We start from the raw sequence: 15,508 nt of genomic DNA on the forward strand, positions 1-15,508 counted from the left end.
ACACAGCTTCCATGGCTACTGTTGATGGGCCCACTGAACAAGCACTGGGGTGGCTGAGAAGAGAGGCTGACTGACATCTACAGAGTGTACCATTTTGTCCACCCAATCATTAAGAGCAATAGATGTCTTATGGTGGGCATTCAGATGGGAAACGAATTTCTTCAGGGTTTCCCCTTTTTTAAAAGTCCATCCTCATACTTCTTCCTCAAACTTCCTTGTCATCAATCTTTCAATCCTGTTCCTTCCAAGTCCTGGACCATATAATCAAACCTTTAGCAACTGCCCATGAACCATTATAGATCTGTACTTCTGGCCATCTCTCATTCCAGACATAGTAGACAACCATATCTACTGTTCAAAATTCTGCCTTCTGGGAGAATTTTCTTTCTCCACTGTCCTTCATGATTATTCATGTGTGGAACTGTAGTGCTGCAACTGACCACTCTTGGGTGGTACCAGCATATCCTGCAGACTCATCTGTAAACCAGGCTTCAGGTTTTTCTTCTTCCATCAACTAGACTAAGAAAATCCCCAAGAGGCCAAAGGGATGGGTTGAAGGAGAGGAGGCAATACAACAGGAGTTGGTATCAAAAGAATGTGAGTCACTTGCTCATGTAACTTACTTGTACTTTCCAGATCTGCCCAAGCTCTATCTCTTACATACCATTTCCACTTGATGATAGATTGCTGCTGTGCATGGCCAACCTTACAACTAGGTAGGTCACACAACACCCAGTTAATCTTGGAAGCCCAGTCCACATGGTAACCTGACATTCCATGGTCATGCATTCAGTATCTACCTAGTAGCAAGCCAAAAGCTATCTATCGAAGGGTGAGTAGTTATCTGAAGAAGGCATACATTTACTTCAAAATCCCAGTGGTCTGCACTATGATTCTGCCATTGGTGCTTGCCAGAGGCTCCATAAAGCATCCCTATTTGCTACAGACACTTAGAGAATCATTGGATCTGCTACATCATAAAGCTGAAGTGGTAGCACAGCATGCACAGTATCCTGGACTTGTTGCACAGCCTTCTGTTGCTCTGAACGTCATTCAAGACTAGCAGCCTTACGGGTTACTCTGTAGATAGGCTGAAGGAGCATATATTCAAACATATGCTGGTATATGCTGCCTCCAAAATCCAAAGAGGCCTCTTGGTCACAGTGACCACTGAATGCCCAGACATGTCCCTGCATTTTTGTGGGGCTGATTTATTACCTTCTGGGTTCTCATATGCTTTACTAAGACGTCTAAAGTATTTGCTACTTTCTGCTCATCAGATACAACCAACATAATATTATCAATGAAGAGGACCAATGTGATGTTTTGTGGAATGTTGTGATGATTAAGATTTCTAAGACAGGAGAACTGACCTGGCTCTGAAGCAAGACTGTGAAGATATAATGTTGGCACTGCTAGATCATAGCAAATTGCTTTTGGTGGTCCTTGTAAATTGGTAGGAAGAAAAAGCAATTAACCAAGTTAACAGCTGCATACCAAATGCCAGGGCTGTGTTGATTTGATCAAGCAAAGATATTACATCTCAGTCAGCAGCTACATTTGGAATCACCCAGTGATTAAGTTTATGATAGTCCAGTCATTCTCTAAGATCCACTCAACTTCTGCACAGGCCAAATAAGTGAGTTATATGGAGATGTGATAGATATTACAAGTCTTATTTCAAATCTTTGATGGTGGCATTAATCTCAACAATTCTCTCAGGGATATGGTATTACTTCTGATTCACTATCTTAGAAGGGAAGAGAAGTTCTAAGGTCTTCCACTTAGCTCTCCTATCACAAAGGTCCTTAATCCATGATTTAGAGAGCCAATATAAGGATTCTGCCAGTTACCCAGTATGTCTACTTCACTTATACATTAAGGAACTGGGGAAATAAACACAGGGTGGATCTGCTGACCACCTGGGCCCACTGTGAGTCAGACTTGAGCTAAGACTCCATCTATTACCTGATCACTGTAAGCCACCATTTTGACTGGTGGGCCACAATGGGTGGACTCATTCCTTGAGTCCCAGGAATTAGTATGAAAGGTCTGAGTACTACCTTTTCCCCAACGTACAGTCTCTCTAACAAATGGCTATAGGTCCCTTTGAAGAAGGCATTAGGGGAAGACATATGTTGTATATCTGAGGCAATGGTGAGGCTTTCTTCCTCAAGGGGACCAAGCCTCCACTTTATTCCAAGGGCTCTGGGCTTGTGAACCGACTTAGGTTTGGAAACTGGGTAAGAGGTTGTGACTCTCAACTGAAGCAACTCAAGTCAACTTTTTTGCTACCAGATCCAGGGTTTTTCCTGGTATATACACAAAGTGATACTGTAGTACTGCCCATCTATTTCATTCATTAACTACCACTAGAAGTCTACCAAACACATCACCTTTGGTACCAAAACCATTTGTAGGCCAATGCCTTCTGATTACACCTATGTCCCTTCTTTCCATTACTGTAAATGTACCTACTTTGTCCTTGGTGGTGAAGTGCTGCCACTTGGCTTCTGATACTATGGGATCCCATCATCTCCTCTGAAAACAGGGAGCCAATATCAATGGCCTACAAAGGAGAGTAACCACAGATTTTTTTCACTAATGCAGGGGCTTCCCTCACTAATGTTTTTCTCAATACCTTAGTGAAGGGAGTGTCTACTGGATCTTGTCATAGAATACAGTTGGAGGATGGGTGTGCAGGTTGCACACAATAAGTCCAGTCAAACATTCTTTTTTAAAGGAGTTCAAAACTCACAAATAGTAGACAATTTCTGTCCACTCATTCTCCCTTTGAAGCCCAGAATATTAAGGGATGGGGGGCAGGGAGCAAGGGAGTAAGGTTGTTTGCTTAATTGCTATCCCTTTGCACTCACCTTTCTACAGGTTTATCCACAATCTTTTAGTAATACTCATCCTCCACCTCTCAACTTCCATTACTGTCCAAAGAAAGTATCAGCAAACTTTCTGAAAAGGGCCAAATAGTAAATATTTTTTGCTTTGTGGGCCATATGGTCTCTTGCAACTACTCAACTCTATTTTTGTGGTGCAAAAGCAGCCATAAACAATACATAAATGAATGGATATAGCTGCATTCCAATAAAATTTTGTTTCCAAAAATAGGTAGTGGTCTGAATCTGGCCCAAGGGCTGTAGTTTGCCAACCCCTGGTGTATAAATTCAAAAAGACTTCAATCTCAACATTTATATATTTCCCTGTACTTATCCCTTCCCCATTAGTTGCTACATCTCCAGATGTGAAAGTACAAAATAAATTCTTCACAAATCCATAACATCAATTTTTAAAGATTACACATAAAAGCAATATCTGCCTTTAAGATTAGGCTATATATTTGCCTAATTTGAGGCACACGGTATCCCTCCACTTACCTAGTTACCATCTGACATTCCTGCATTACCCGCTCCTCATGGTTAATGTATGAAAAAAACCTTTTAATACACAGGCAGCCCTCTGTATCCCCGGGTTCTGCATCCATGGATTCAACCAACTGCGAATTACAAGGCCTGCAATGGTTGCATCTGTACTGAATATGTACAGACTTTTTTTTCCTTGTCATTATTCTCTAAACAATATGGTATAACTACTTACATGCCATTTATATTGTGTTAGGCATTACAAGTAATCTAGAGATGATTTAAAGTATACGAGAGGATGTGTGTAGGTTATATGCAAATACTACACCATTTTATATAAGGCACTTGAGCATCCACGGATTTTGGTATCCATGGGGGGTCCTGGAACCAATCCCCTGAGAATACTGAGGGAGGACCGTATAAGTTTCAGTTGGAAATAAACCAGTGTCAGCCTAACCTTTAATTCTTCTTTGAACAGTTGACCTCAAGCAGGGTAATTTTCCTCAGGGACCATACGTGGACAATTACCACACAGTGAGGCCTCTGAGACCTATGCTAAATGCCAGTCTCCACATAGGGGAAGGAGGGGTACCTAATTCTGCAGGATTTGTACTTAATTCTTTAGGCAAAGGGGAGAGGCCCTGAAGGATTTTAAGCAGAATGATGACCTAATCAGAACTGAAACTTGGAATGATGATTCTTGAAGCTGTGCTGAATATGGATTTTTTGGGGGGAGGGGAGCAAAGAAGAGGCTGCAGGCGATTAGGAGACTATTAAGAGTAATCCAGGCAAGAGATGAATAGAAGGGGTGTGGAGGCTTGGGAGGAGATTTAGGAGGTAGAGTTAGCTGAACTCAGCAAATGAATCAATGTGAAGGCTGGGTAGATTGTTAAATTGTGAAGTGTATTAAGGATGGGTTCTTAACTTGTAGAAAAAGACCAGCTAATGAGGTGCTCTCTGTTCTGGATTATCTGCAGAGGTAGACCTGAGCTAAAACAATGGGCCAGAGGCCACAAATATTCCAAAGGAGGTGAGGATAGAGGGTAAAAAATATAAGAAGGATTTTGAGGTAACAATAGAAACAAGTTTTATTCAGTTCAAAAAGATGGGCCATATCTGAAAAAATAAAGGTCAAGGTCAAAAAGTTCAAGGAAAATAATTTGCATGAGAAACCCTCTCTGCACTATTAACTATCGTCCAGAAGGGCCTCCTTTGCCATCAGATATTTACGACCAGGTGTTCTTTTTGACCTCTATGCCGTTTGACTCAGAATTATCAAACTGCAAGGTCTCACACTATTCCAGTCTCCGTCAATATATCAATCAGGTGTGAGGATAACTTCTAGAAATTTATCCCAGAGATGTGCTGGTACACAAGTGAAGTGAAACTTGTAACTTACACATTAAAACACTGTTTTTATATCAAAAGGCTGAAACAACCTACAACTCTACCAAGAGGGAACTAGATAAATAAATTACGATAGAGTCATATGATGGAATATTATGCAGAGTTAAAAACAAAGAAGCAACTTTATATGCTGATATAAAGTTATCTTCACCATATAGTTAAATAAAAAAAAAAACAGCAAGATTTATTTGCATGTCAAAAAGAGGGAAAATACACACATTTTGTTTTTATATTAAAAAAGATAGCACTGGTTGCCTCCAGAGAGGAAAACTGGGTGTCAGAGGGCAACAGTGAAAGGAAGACTTAGCATATACCCCATCTTAGTTTTTTAAAATTTTGGACCATGTGAATAAAGTAACTACTAAAAAAAGTAATACTCAATCAGAAAAGAAAATGTGAAGGTAGAATAAAGGTTGTCTGACAGGAAATATCTAAAATTTCTTAATTCCATCCATCAGTTCTTAGGAAGCAACCGCGGAGTGTGTTCCATCCAAATGAGGGAGTAAATAAACAACAAAAGTCATAGTATCTAAGAAATACGAACTCCTTCAGAAATGTCAGCAAAGAAAAATCCCAAACAACTGCTATGGAACAGGCTTAGAAAGCAATAGTCCAAATTGGAACAAGACAACAGATGGCTCCAGGAAGGGACCAATAAATCTGATAGGTCTGATTATGTGGAAAAATCTTACTGAGAAGATGTTGGAGCACATAGAAATAGAAATTGATAAGTGGAAAAACTAAGCAATTTTTTTTTAAAAAGAGAGTTCATTATTAACTCCAAGATTTAAAAAATTCTGCAAGCAAGGAACCACACATACACATAATATACTGAGTTGGCTCAGTAGTGAACAGTGTTTGCATAATCATAATAAATAAATACTAAAAGGCAAACAAAAGAATGTAAGAATCATATTGGGAGGTTGAGCAAGAGAGAGCTGAGGGTATTTATGTGAAAGAACTAAATATTTATCTACCACACTGGGAAGTCAGTAGGTAATGTCCAATATCGATACATTAAGAAATAGCAGTATATTGGGCCGGCCCTGTGGCTTAGCGGTTAAGTGTGTGCATGTGTGCGCTCCGCTGCTGGCGGCCCAGGTTCGGATCCCGGGTGCGCACCGATGCACTGCTTCTCCGGCCATGCTGAGGCCGCGTCCCACATACAGCAACTAGAAGGATGTGCAGCTATGACATACAACTATCTACTGGGGCTTTGGGGGGAAAAATAAATAAATAAAAATTATAAAAAAAAAAAGAAATAGCAGTATAAGCATATTATTTCAAAAGGTAAACACTGGAAGAAACATCTCAAACAGGTGAAAGGCACAGGACTAAGGGAGATAACAGCTGACTGGATTTCTTTTGCTGTTGCTGTTGTAAGCCGTTTAATAATCATATTTAATTTTATTTGCATGCAAGGAGGATAGAAGTGCAGGATTTGGAATCAGACTGCTTGGATTTGAATCTTGGCTCTGACATTTCACTGGCCTTGTAGATAGAGGCAAATTACTTAATCTCTCAAGTTTTCTATCTCTAAAATAGGGAGAAAAATAGTACGCACCTCATAGGGTTGCTATGAAGATTAAATGATTCATTCATGTACATTGCTTAAAATATGCCTGGCACATAAGTGCTCAATAGTAAAATAGTAAAGAAGGACTAACACTTATTATGACAATAAATATTAACTACTGTTACTTGATAAAAATATAAAGTTATTAACAACTAAAATCTAATTTTTAAAATATGAGCGACATATTAAAGTCTGCTCCCTTTGTGAGAAACTTTTAAGTTTTCAAAAGTTAATAATCACAGATAATAAGTAGGATTTTATTTCTTTAGGCTACAGTCTTCACCTTAACCCATGGTTAGATGAAAAAGCAAAAAACAGACTGGTGAAAAATTCCAGTTATAGTAAGTGCTGAAAAGGAGGGAGCTCAAATGGGAATCTGAAGGATGAGTTTTAGCTAAATAGACCAAAAGAAGAGGAAAGAGGTTCCAGGCAAGGAGACTGACACTTGCAAAGACCTGGAGGCGAGAGGAACACGGCAATAAAAAAAGGCCAGTAGAGCTAGAGCAGAGAGTAATGATGAGAGAGGTGTGTGCTGGGCAGGAGCTAAATCATGCCAGGCCTTCGGGCCATATTAAGGAGTCTGCCTTATCCTAATGCAACGAAGGGCTTTAAGCAGGAGGTAACAAGACCAAATGTTTTGAAAAGATCACTCTGGGTGCAGCGTGGAGAACCAACTAGAAAGAAGCCAGAAAGAATTCAGATAGACAAATAGGGAGGCCATTGCAAAAGTCCAGGTAAGAGACAATGGTAGTGATCGGAAATGGAAAAAAGTAGATGGATTTGAGAAATATTTATTTAAGAGGTAAAACTGACAGAATTTAGAGAAGGAAGACTCCTAGGAATCTTTGGCCCTTTTTTTTTTTGTCTAGTCTAATATAATTATATTCTTTAAGTAAAAGCTGCCCCCCTAAACTCCTTACCAATAAGCAATGTACTCAACTGTAAAGTATTTAGAAACAAAAGCTGCAAGACCTTTCAATCACAAAGTCAACTTTTCACTTCTAAATGGTAAAACTCAGATCTTGGAACAGAATCAAAAGGCACAAAAATAACTTGGAATTCAAAAGAATGAGACGGAAATAACAGCAATTGAAATTAAATAGACTAATCAAGTAAAACAAGTTTCCTACTCCCCAATTTCTGTGGTTGCTGCCCATAAAAAAAAAACGAATATACCACCTGCGAATGTCTGTCCCCTTCCTGTGCCACTTTTACTCCAATATTCTTACTCCACAATAAGGATAGAGGAAAAAGAAATTTTACATGCTTTGCAAAAAATCTAAAAGTGGTGTGTGTGTGTGTGTACAAAGGTGCAAAAGCAGACTCTGTTATATCACATAAGTAAAGCACATGATAGAAGCATGCGTAGGACACCTCATCCAGCTCACGTGTATGTGGAGGTGTGGGTGGGGGGTGCAGTTTCCTAAAACAGGCAAGACCTCAGCTGAGTCTTAAGAACCAGTAAGAGTTATAGAGCTAAATATAAAAGGGAAGGTACTCTCAGCAGTGGGAGTAACAAAAGAAAAGTATACGGGTGAAAAAACAATGAAATCTTTTGCTGGAATATAAAATTTTAGTTTAGAGTATAAATCCATAGTCAACCAAGGGTTAGATTCTGTGGAACCATTTTAAGGGCCATGGGTCCTATCCTGGGAGCTATGGAAAGTTATTAAAAGATTTTAAGCAGAGGAGAGAGAAGTTCAGGTCTACATTTTTAAAGAGATCACCTCTGGGATTCTGCTGATGATGGATGTGAGCATGACACCAGCCACTGAGATATCAGGCTATGGTACCTCAGTCAAGAGTGGATGAGACCCTGAACTAGGGCAGTAGAAGTTGGGGAGGAATTTGTGAAAAAAAAAAAAAAAGGTGGAAAACGTTAAGGAGATTCAGTAATCTGATAGTTGTGGAGACTAAGAAAAGAGAGTAAAAAACGACCTCTGGGTTTCTGACACTTGGATAGTGGTACAGATTCATAACCCATTCTCCAAAATCCCTGGAGACAGATGTGTTTCAAAATTCAGGATATTTTGGATGTTAGAAAGGTGACATGGTTTACATACCCAATATAACAGTGCACCCTCAGCAGGGCCTGGGACAGTACCATGTAATCAAACACAGTACTATTTCTGCAGCAAGACACATCCCACCAAGTGGGATAGATGATAAAAAGCTTCCTGATAATTCACTCAGGTTTTGCAGTAAATGGGTTCAAGTTTTGCTGACAAATGAGTTACCAAAAAAAAATTTTTGGTTTTCAGAGATTTTTTTGGTTTTGGAATTGTGGCTAAGAAATGGTAAATGTACTAATGTTTTAAATAGAATACAGGAAGTGAAACATGCTCTGTTTTGTTTTGATGGCATGAAGGTTCTGGTTTACACACATACAATCTCAGGTAATTATGGCATCTGAAAGATGTCCAGCAGGCAACAAGATAGATGAGCAAACTAGTTTGGACAGTTTGAAACCAAAACAATTATAGGGAAAAGGTGTACTCAGGGAAATACTTTCTATTTAGTGCCAAAAATATAAGGCCAGCTCAGAGAATGACTCAAAGAGATTTCATCTAATTGTCAATAGTCGCTGATGACCTAGAATTCAGAATCCTACTTGTCTTTGCTTTGCCATAAGTAAATGCACTGTGTTCTCTTGCCATAGCTGCCATTGATTTGAATTCAATGTTGCTATTGGCAGTACATTAATTGTGTTAAAATTACCCAAATTATATAAAACCAATTATTCTGATACTAACTATATGCGTAATTAGATAGGTGATTGAAAATAATTCCTTCTCAATCAGATTTTATAACAATAAAAGATCCTGTTATACCAAATGTATTTTACACTTTATGGACCAGAGAACTGAATGTGTCTGAAGACAACTTGGGCATTGATCATTTCCAAAATATTAAATACATTAATTTTTTTTTTTTTTTTTGGAGAAAAATTCTCTCCACCAGGAATGTGAAGGCAGGTTAAAATTAAAAGCTTCTGGGGCCGGCCCCATGGCTTAGCAGTTAGGTGAACGCGCTCCGCTGCTGGCGGCCCTGGTTCGGATCCCGGGCGCGAACCGACGCACCGCTTCTCCGGCCATGCTGAGGCCGTGTCCCACATACAGCAACTAGAAGGATGTGCAGCTATGACATACAACTATCTACTGGGGCTTTGGGGGAAAAAAATAAATAAATAAAATTAAAAAAAAAAAAAAAAGCTTCTATGGAAGGTTTAATCAGCCAGTCAGAGCTTCCAAACCTATATCCCTACAGGTCATTTAGGGTTCTAATCTAATCTCTCAATCTCCCAATCTAGTCATTTTTGGGGGAAAGGAGTATGATTCATACAATTCATCTCTTATATCTGTTTCATAGTAAAAAAATAAAATATAAAATATTAACAGACTACAGCAGCCGGCCCCCTGGCTTAGCGGTTAAGTGCGCCCGCTCCGCTACTGGTGGCCCGGGTTCAGATCCCAGGCGTACACCAACGCACTGCTTGTCCGGCCATGCTGGACAGCATCCCACATACAGCAACTAGAAGGACGTACAACTATGATATACAACTATCTACTGTGGCTTTGGGGAGAAAAAGGGAAAAAAGAGGAGGAGGACGGGCAATAGATGTTAGCTCAGGGCCGGTATTCCTCAGCAAAAAGAGGATTGGCATGGATGTTAGCTCAGGGCTGATCTTCCTCAAAAAGAAAAAATATTAACAGACTACAAACCAAACAATCAACTGGCCTATATTTACTCTAATCATTTTTTTCAGACTCCACCCAGCACTATAACTCAACCATAAACTTTAGAATTTAGAATATAGCTAAACAGAATTATTTTTCTCTCCCAAACTTTCACTTGATAATTATTACCATTAAAATCCCCTCAGAAAAAACTTTCCAGTCTTTCCGGTCTTCAAACATACTTCAATATGCTCAGAACCCATTTAAAACACAATAATGTACAATGAGGTTTCCTGCAGTTCCTAATGTTTGAAAGATTTAGTCTAGCACCAGGTCCTAAAGTCTCAGGCCCTCCAATAAATGTTTAATAAGGATTACAGTATAATTTTATATATTAAAAAATGTACAGTTTGATTTTCTTTCTTAGGAATGCCTGTGTGTGTGTGTCTGTGTATGACACAGTAAACTGGTAGAAAAATCAGCCTTAAAAATGTAAATTCAATAGGATACTGCTATTTTCACTTGTAGGTTCCAGCTCATTTGGTCATAAAATCAATCCAGTGTGTTGAGACCAATATTTTTTTAAATAAAATAATAGACAACATCCACATTGTAAGGTTAAATATTGTTTTGTGAACCTTGTTTCATGTATACACACACACACACACTAGAATGTACTGCGTTGAGGCATAGAATGCATTTCTTACTGAGGATTGCAGTCCAAAAAAAGTTTAAAAAACACTGATGTTGAAGAAGTATGCTTGCCAACCAAAAATCTAGAGTGTTGCAAATGGAGGGATGACTCTGGGTTGCTGCCTCATAAAATATATTTTAAGCCAACACAATAAAAGATCAGAAAACTAAATTATGTTGTCCATGTTGACTCAAAAAATTAACTGTGGCTCTGAAATACCAAGAAAGGATTAAAAATTCTCAGTCCACATGGCATCTTCAGTACTCATGTGATCCACAGTGAGAGGAAAAGCATGATGGGCTCACTCAGTCTCCCTTGGGTCAGGCATCATCTGGACAAGTAGAAATAAGGGTAAATCAGAGCTGGACAAAGAACAATTGACTATTTTGTAATTACAAAGGCCTTACAAACTCTATGAAAGACAAAAAGATAAACATCTTATGATGAGAATGTAGGTGGTGAAAAGTAAAGATAACATGAGCCTTGAGTCAAGCACTGGAATAATAATGCCATGTCTACCACTAACTTGCTGGGTGAAATCTCTCAGCTTTGGTTTATCACAAACTTGATGGATTGACTGGATATCCAAACTGAGAAGGGGAGCCTGAGAATGCTAGGGCTAGAGAAGACTCCTGATGTAAGCTCTCATTATCTTAATCCAGGGAAGTACTGTTTTTCCCATTTTACAGGAAACTAACTGAGGCACACTGTTACTCTATCTAATGCAAACATGTTACATTTCTCCCTCAAGTTAAGAGTCAAGATAGTCTAATAACAACTGGCCCAATAATCAATGAAGATTTAATTAATACTCTAAACTCAGGGAGCAACATCTACATCTACTTTTTAAATAGTATTTAGCATATTTATTTCTCTATATGGAGACACGATTAATAGGGCAGGTGAGGCTCTTTTAAGAAAAGCAGAAATCACTGATTAAAGAAGAAAGCATTAATAATTATGTCCTGTTATGCTGTGGTTGATTTTTTAGCTTTAATTGCACTTTTTTTTTAACTATATGTGTTGCCTAAGGCATTTTATGTTAAGTGTGCAATTTAAAATATATTTTTAAAAGAACTAAACAAATCTAGGCAGCGGAATTGCCATTATTAGAAATTTCTATGTGAAAATGCTAGTTAAAGGAATATAAAAAGAAAGATGATTGGTACAAATAAATCGTTCAGAATGTTTAAACTAGTATGTACGCTAAACTTCAGATATTAAAAGTCAAATTTAAAGAAATCTAATTGTATGGTATGTACGGTATGACTTTAACCTCACGTATTTTAGTCACAAACTCAAAGAAAAATTTATACAGTAAAGGAAGCAACAGACTTTCCCACAACCAAAAATTCTCAAATTAAAATGCAGCAACTTTCTGATTTTTAACGACAGAATTTGAGTCTAAATGTCACTATGTACTATAACTTCTATAGCAAATTATGGTAGCTTAATAACATTTTATAAAAATTAGAAAAATTGATAACTCCATGGGGTTCTAAAAACAGAAATAGTTGTTTGATGGGTTTGAAGAGAAGTAGTTTGATGAGTTTTGAGAGGGAAGGAAATAAAAGTCCAAGGTAAGCACCAGTTTCGCCCTCAATTCTTAGGCTTCAGAAGGGCTTAATTAGGCAAGGAAAGGAATTTGGGCCTGGCACACCCAGGTTCAGACGTGGCAGGATCCTGAAACAAAGATTTTTTGAACCCTTGAGTCATATGCCACAGGCAAACCATAGCCGCGATATACAGGTCGTTAAGTCAACAGGTCCTCTAACGAGAAGGTGTGCGGTTGGTGAGTGGCAGTTGGATTTCCTCCTGCCACGAAAAAAATAACTCTTTTAGATTAAACCGGAAAGTGGGCGCAGCTCTGGCTTAGGGAGCGCCCCCGGAAAAGTGGAGAGACGAAAGAGAGAGAGAGAGAAAGAGGGATGTCCGCGTCCCGACCACAGAGCGCTTTCCAAACCGCTCGGAAACCATTTAAATGGCTCGGGCGGCCGCAGTTTCCAGCCCGGGACTGTCTGGGGTCCGGCTGGGAAAGTTGCCCGGCAAAGCCATGCCCTGTCCCGTGGCGGGCTGGGCCCTGGGGCACAGGGACGGGAGGACACCGGCAACCTGTTAGCCCCAGTGGAATCGCGGCCGCCTCGCGCCCGGCCCAGCCCCCTCCGACTCCCCCCTGTGCAACCCGCCCAGGGACACGCTCGGGGCCACCAGGACTTCAGCCCGGTCCTCCTCTTCTGGAGCCTCCCTACAGAGACTGACAGGGGCCAGCGCGGGCGACAGGGCTCCCCTGGGGCTCCCCCTGCCCCGGCCTCGGGCGCCCCCTTCGGCCTCTCCCGAGGGGCAACCGAAACACTGCCCTCGAGACCATCTAACCAGCCACCCGGCCCGTACCCCTCTCGCCACCACGTGAACCTCCGCGTCCGTCCCGCCACCCCCTCTGACGCTGCCCAGGGGCTGCCGGCCGCCGCCCCCGGCTTACCTGGCGGGACGGCGGGAAGCCGCGGCCGGGCGGCGCTGGACGTGGGCCGGGCGCCAGGTGCAGGTGGCGGCGGCGGCGGCGGCGGCCCCGGTTGCTGTCGCTACAGTTGCCGCTCAGTCCAGCTCCTCCTCCGCCACCGCCTCCTGCCTTCCCGCTGGGCTTCCTGCGTTGCCAGGAGAGGCCGAACCGAGGCTCCGCTTCCTCCCGGAGTCTCCCAGGTGAGCTCCAGCCTGCGACGTCGGCAGGGGCGAGGCTCTCGTCCCGCGCCTGCGCGCTAGCCGCCTGCCCCGCCCAAGCCCTACCTGAGCGCTCCAGGTGAGGACCGAGGACCGCGCGCGGGCGGGGGCGCCGTCCGGGCCCAGCGCGGCCGCCGCGCCGCTTCTCTCTCCGCGGTCGGCGAGGCTGGTTCTCCGCGCGAGGCGTGCCTCAGCCCGTCTACATTTGACGAGTCCTGCACTGACCTGGTGGCAGTCGTCACCTTGGAACCGGAACACAATCTGGGTCTTTGGGGAACCAGAAGGTCTAGACTTCCCTCCCACACTTCCCTTACTCTCCGGTTCGCCAAAACGAAGGGGTGCGTTGCCCGGAGACTGGGGGGCCCAGTGCCTCCGAGGACCACCTCATGACGGCTGCAACTGTTGGCTCGTACAGTTTCCTCGAGCAGGGTTCAGCAGCTTCTGTCACCAGTTAGGTTCGTGAGCAATTGGGCGAGCTTCCTTCCCATGTAGTCTGATTTCATCACTTGACTCACTTCAGCGCGGCTAGTGGTTTCCGTTTCTGTAAGCGCGCGTTCTGGTAGGGGCGCCTCACGTCCAAAGGAGGAGCCTCCCTCTTCCAAAGAAGAGCCTCTGGTATTTGGCAGAGCCTTGCTAATTTGGGGCGCACCATCCCTTCCTGGGTTGCTGTCGAAAGGCAAACCAATTCCCCGATGAGAGGGAAAGCAGAGACAATAGAAAGAACCCCGCTGTCCTTGTTTGGAAGACACTGGTTTCCTGGAGAGGGCTTGCTTCTACTGTAGGTTTGCTTACAAGCTCAACATCTATTCGGAAGGTGAAAACGCAGACTATAGGGAGATGGTAGTTTTTGCCGTTGTTTTTAAGAGAAAAAAATTTTTAAGTAGTATTTTTTTTCCTGTTATGATATTTACAACTTTCTGTTTCATCCTTCCTTCTGCTATGACAAACATTGACACACCCGAAACCAGGACTTAAAATGACCTTTATACCTTCCTATGAACTCGTTCATTTATTTGTCTCTATCTTCAGTGTACACAGAAATATGAATAGAAAAATAGCTGAAAATGTTTTAGTGCCATGTTTAATTACATGGTGGCAGGTTTTCCTGTAAAGTTTAGCTGTGGCCTTCCTCTTGCGTTTTGACATGTACTGTTATGGTTCCTATTTATTTATATATTAGTGTTACGCATGACCTAAAATTAAGGTGTGGAAATACTGGTTAGTACAGTATCAACAGGTGTAGCTTTAGAACTTGGCTAGTCTGACATTGGTTTGAGCATCCACAGTACTATTTTATACCACACCTATGAAGTGGATTTAAAACTTTAGTTGTTTGGTTTTTTTGTATATTATGGTAATTTTGAAAGCATCACAGAATCTTTGTGTGTTTGTGACATTTTAATATCAGTACCTACAAGCAATTTTTAAGCTCTCCCTTTCTCCCACCCCGAAAAATTCAGGAGCTACTCATATATATTACCATACTAACTTGATAATATGTGTCCTAGGGTCCACAGCTGAAAACACTAACTACCCTAATTCTCTCCTTTATTTATTTATTTATTTATTTATTTATTTATTTATTTATTTATTTATTTATTTATTTTATTTGAGGTTCTGCAACTTTCTTTGCTGTTTGCCTCTAAACAGAGATTAGAGTGTTAGTCTTCGGGAAATTTGGAGAAATCTTAAATGTATAACCAAAAGTCTATATATCATGCCTTGCACCACCCATCCCTGAATCAGGCAAGAGCCAAAGACTATCAGAGTTTTGATGTCCCATCAAGCAAAGAGCAACAATTTTCACTGACAGAGCAGGACAGAACAGATGGATATAGAATAGCAATCTGGAATCCAAAGAGTGAGATGCATTGACAGCAAGACTGGTAATGTCAAATAATAACTGAAAAGAGAAGCTAGGGCAGACCTATAAAAAGACAGAGCAAGCAAATAAGACCAAAATGCTTCATGAGGAGTGAAAAAAGAGCAGGAAAAAATGTAAAATCAGGAGATACTAAAAATTGACTGTCAGTTTTACAATGGAGACAGATAATTTAAACAAGGA

General features: G+C 41.1%; 1 protein-coding gene across 1 annotated transcript in view; it reads right to left on the reverse strand.

Moving 5' to 3' along the window:
• Positions 1-11,683, reverse strand: part of GALNT3 (polypeptide N-acetylgalactosaminyltransferase 3) — a 50,740-nt gene extending 39,057 nt beyond the window's left edge. The window contains exon 1 of the mRNA XM_058549166.1: positions 10,948-11,683. The gene's annotated coding sequence lies outside the window, so the exon portion shown is untranslated. The remainder of the gene's footprint in view (positions 1-10,947) is intronic.
• Positions 11,684-15,508: the final 3,825 nt, after the last annotated feature.

Source organism: Diceros bicornis, chromosome 10, assembly GCF_020826845.1.
Source record: "Diceros bicornis minor isolate mBicDic1 chromosome 10, mDicBic1.mat.cur, whole genome shotgun sequence".
NCBI classification, from domain to species: domain Eukaryota; kingdom Metazoa; phylum Chordata; class Mammalia; order Perissodactyla; family Rhinocerotidae; genus Diceros; species Diceros bicornis.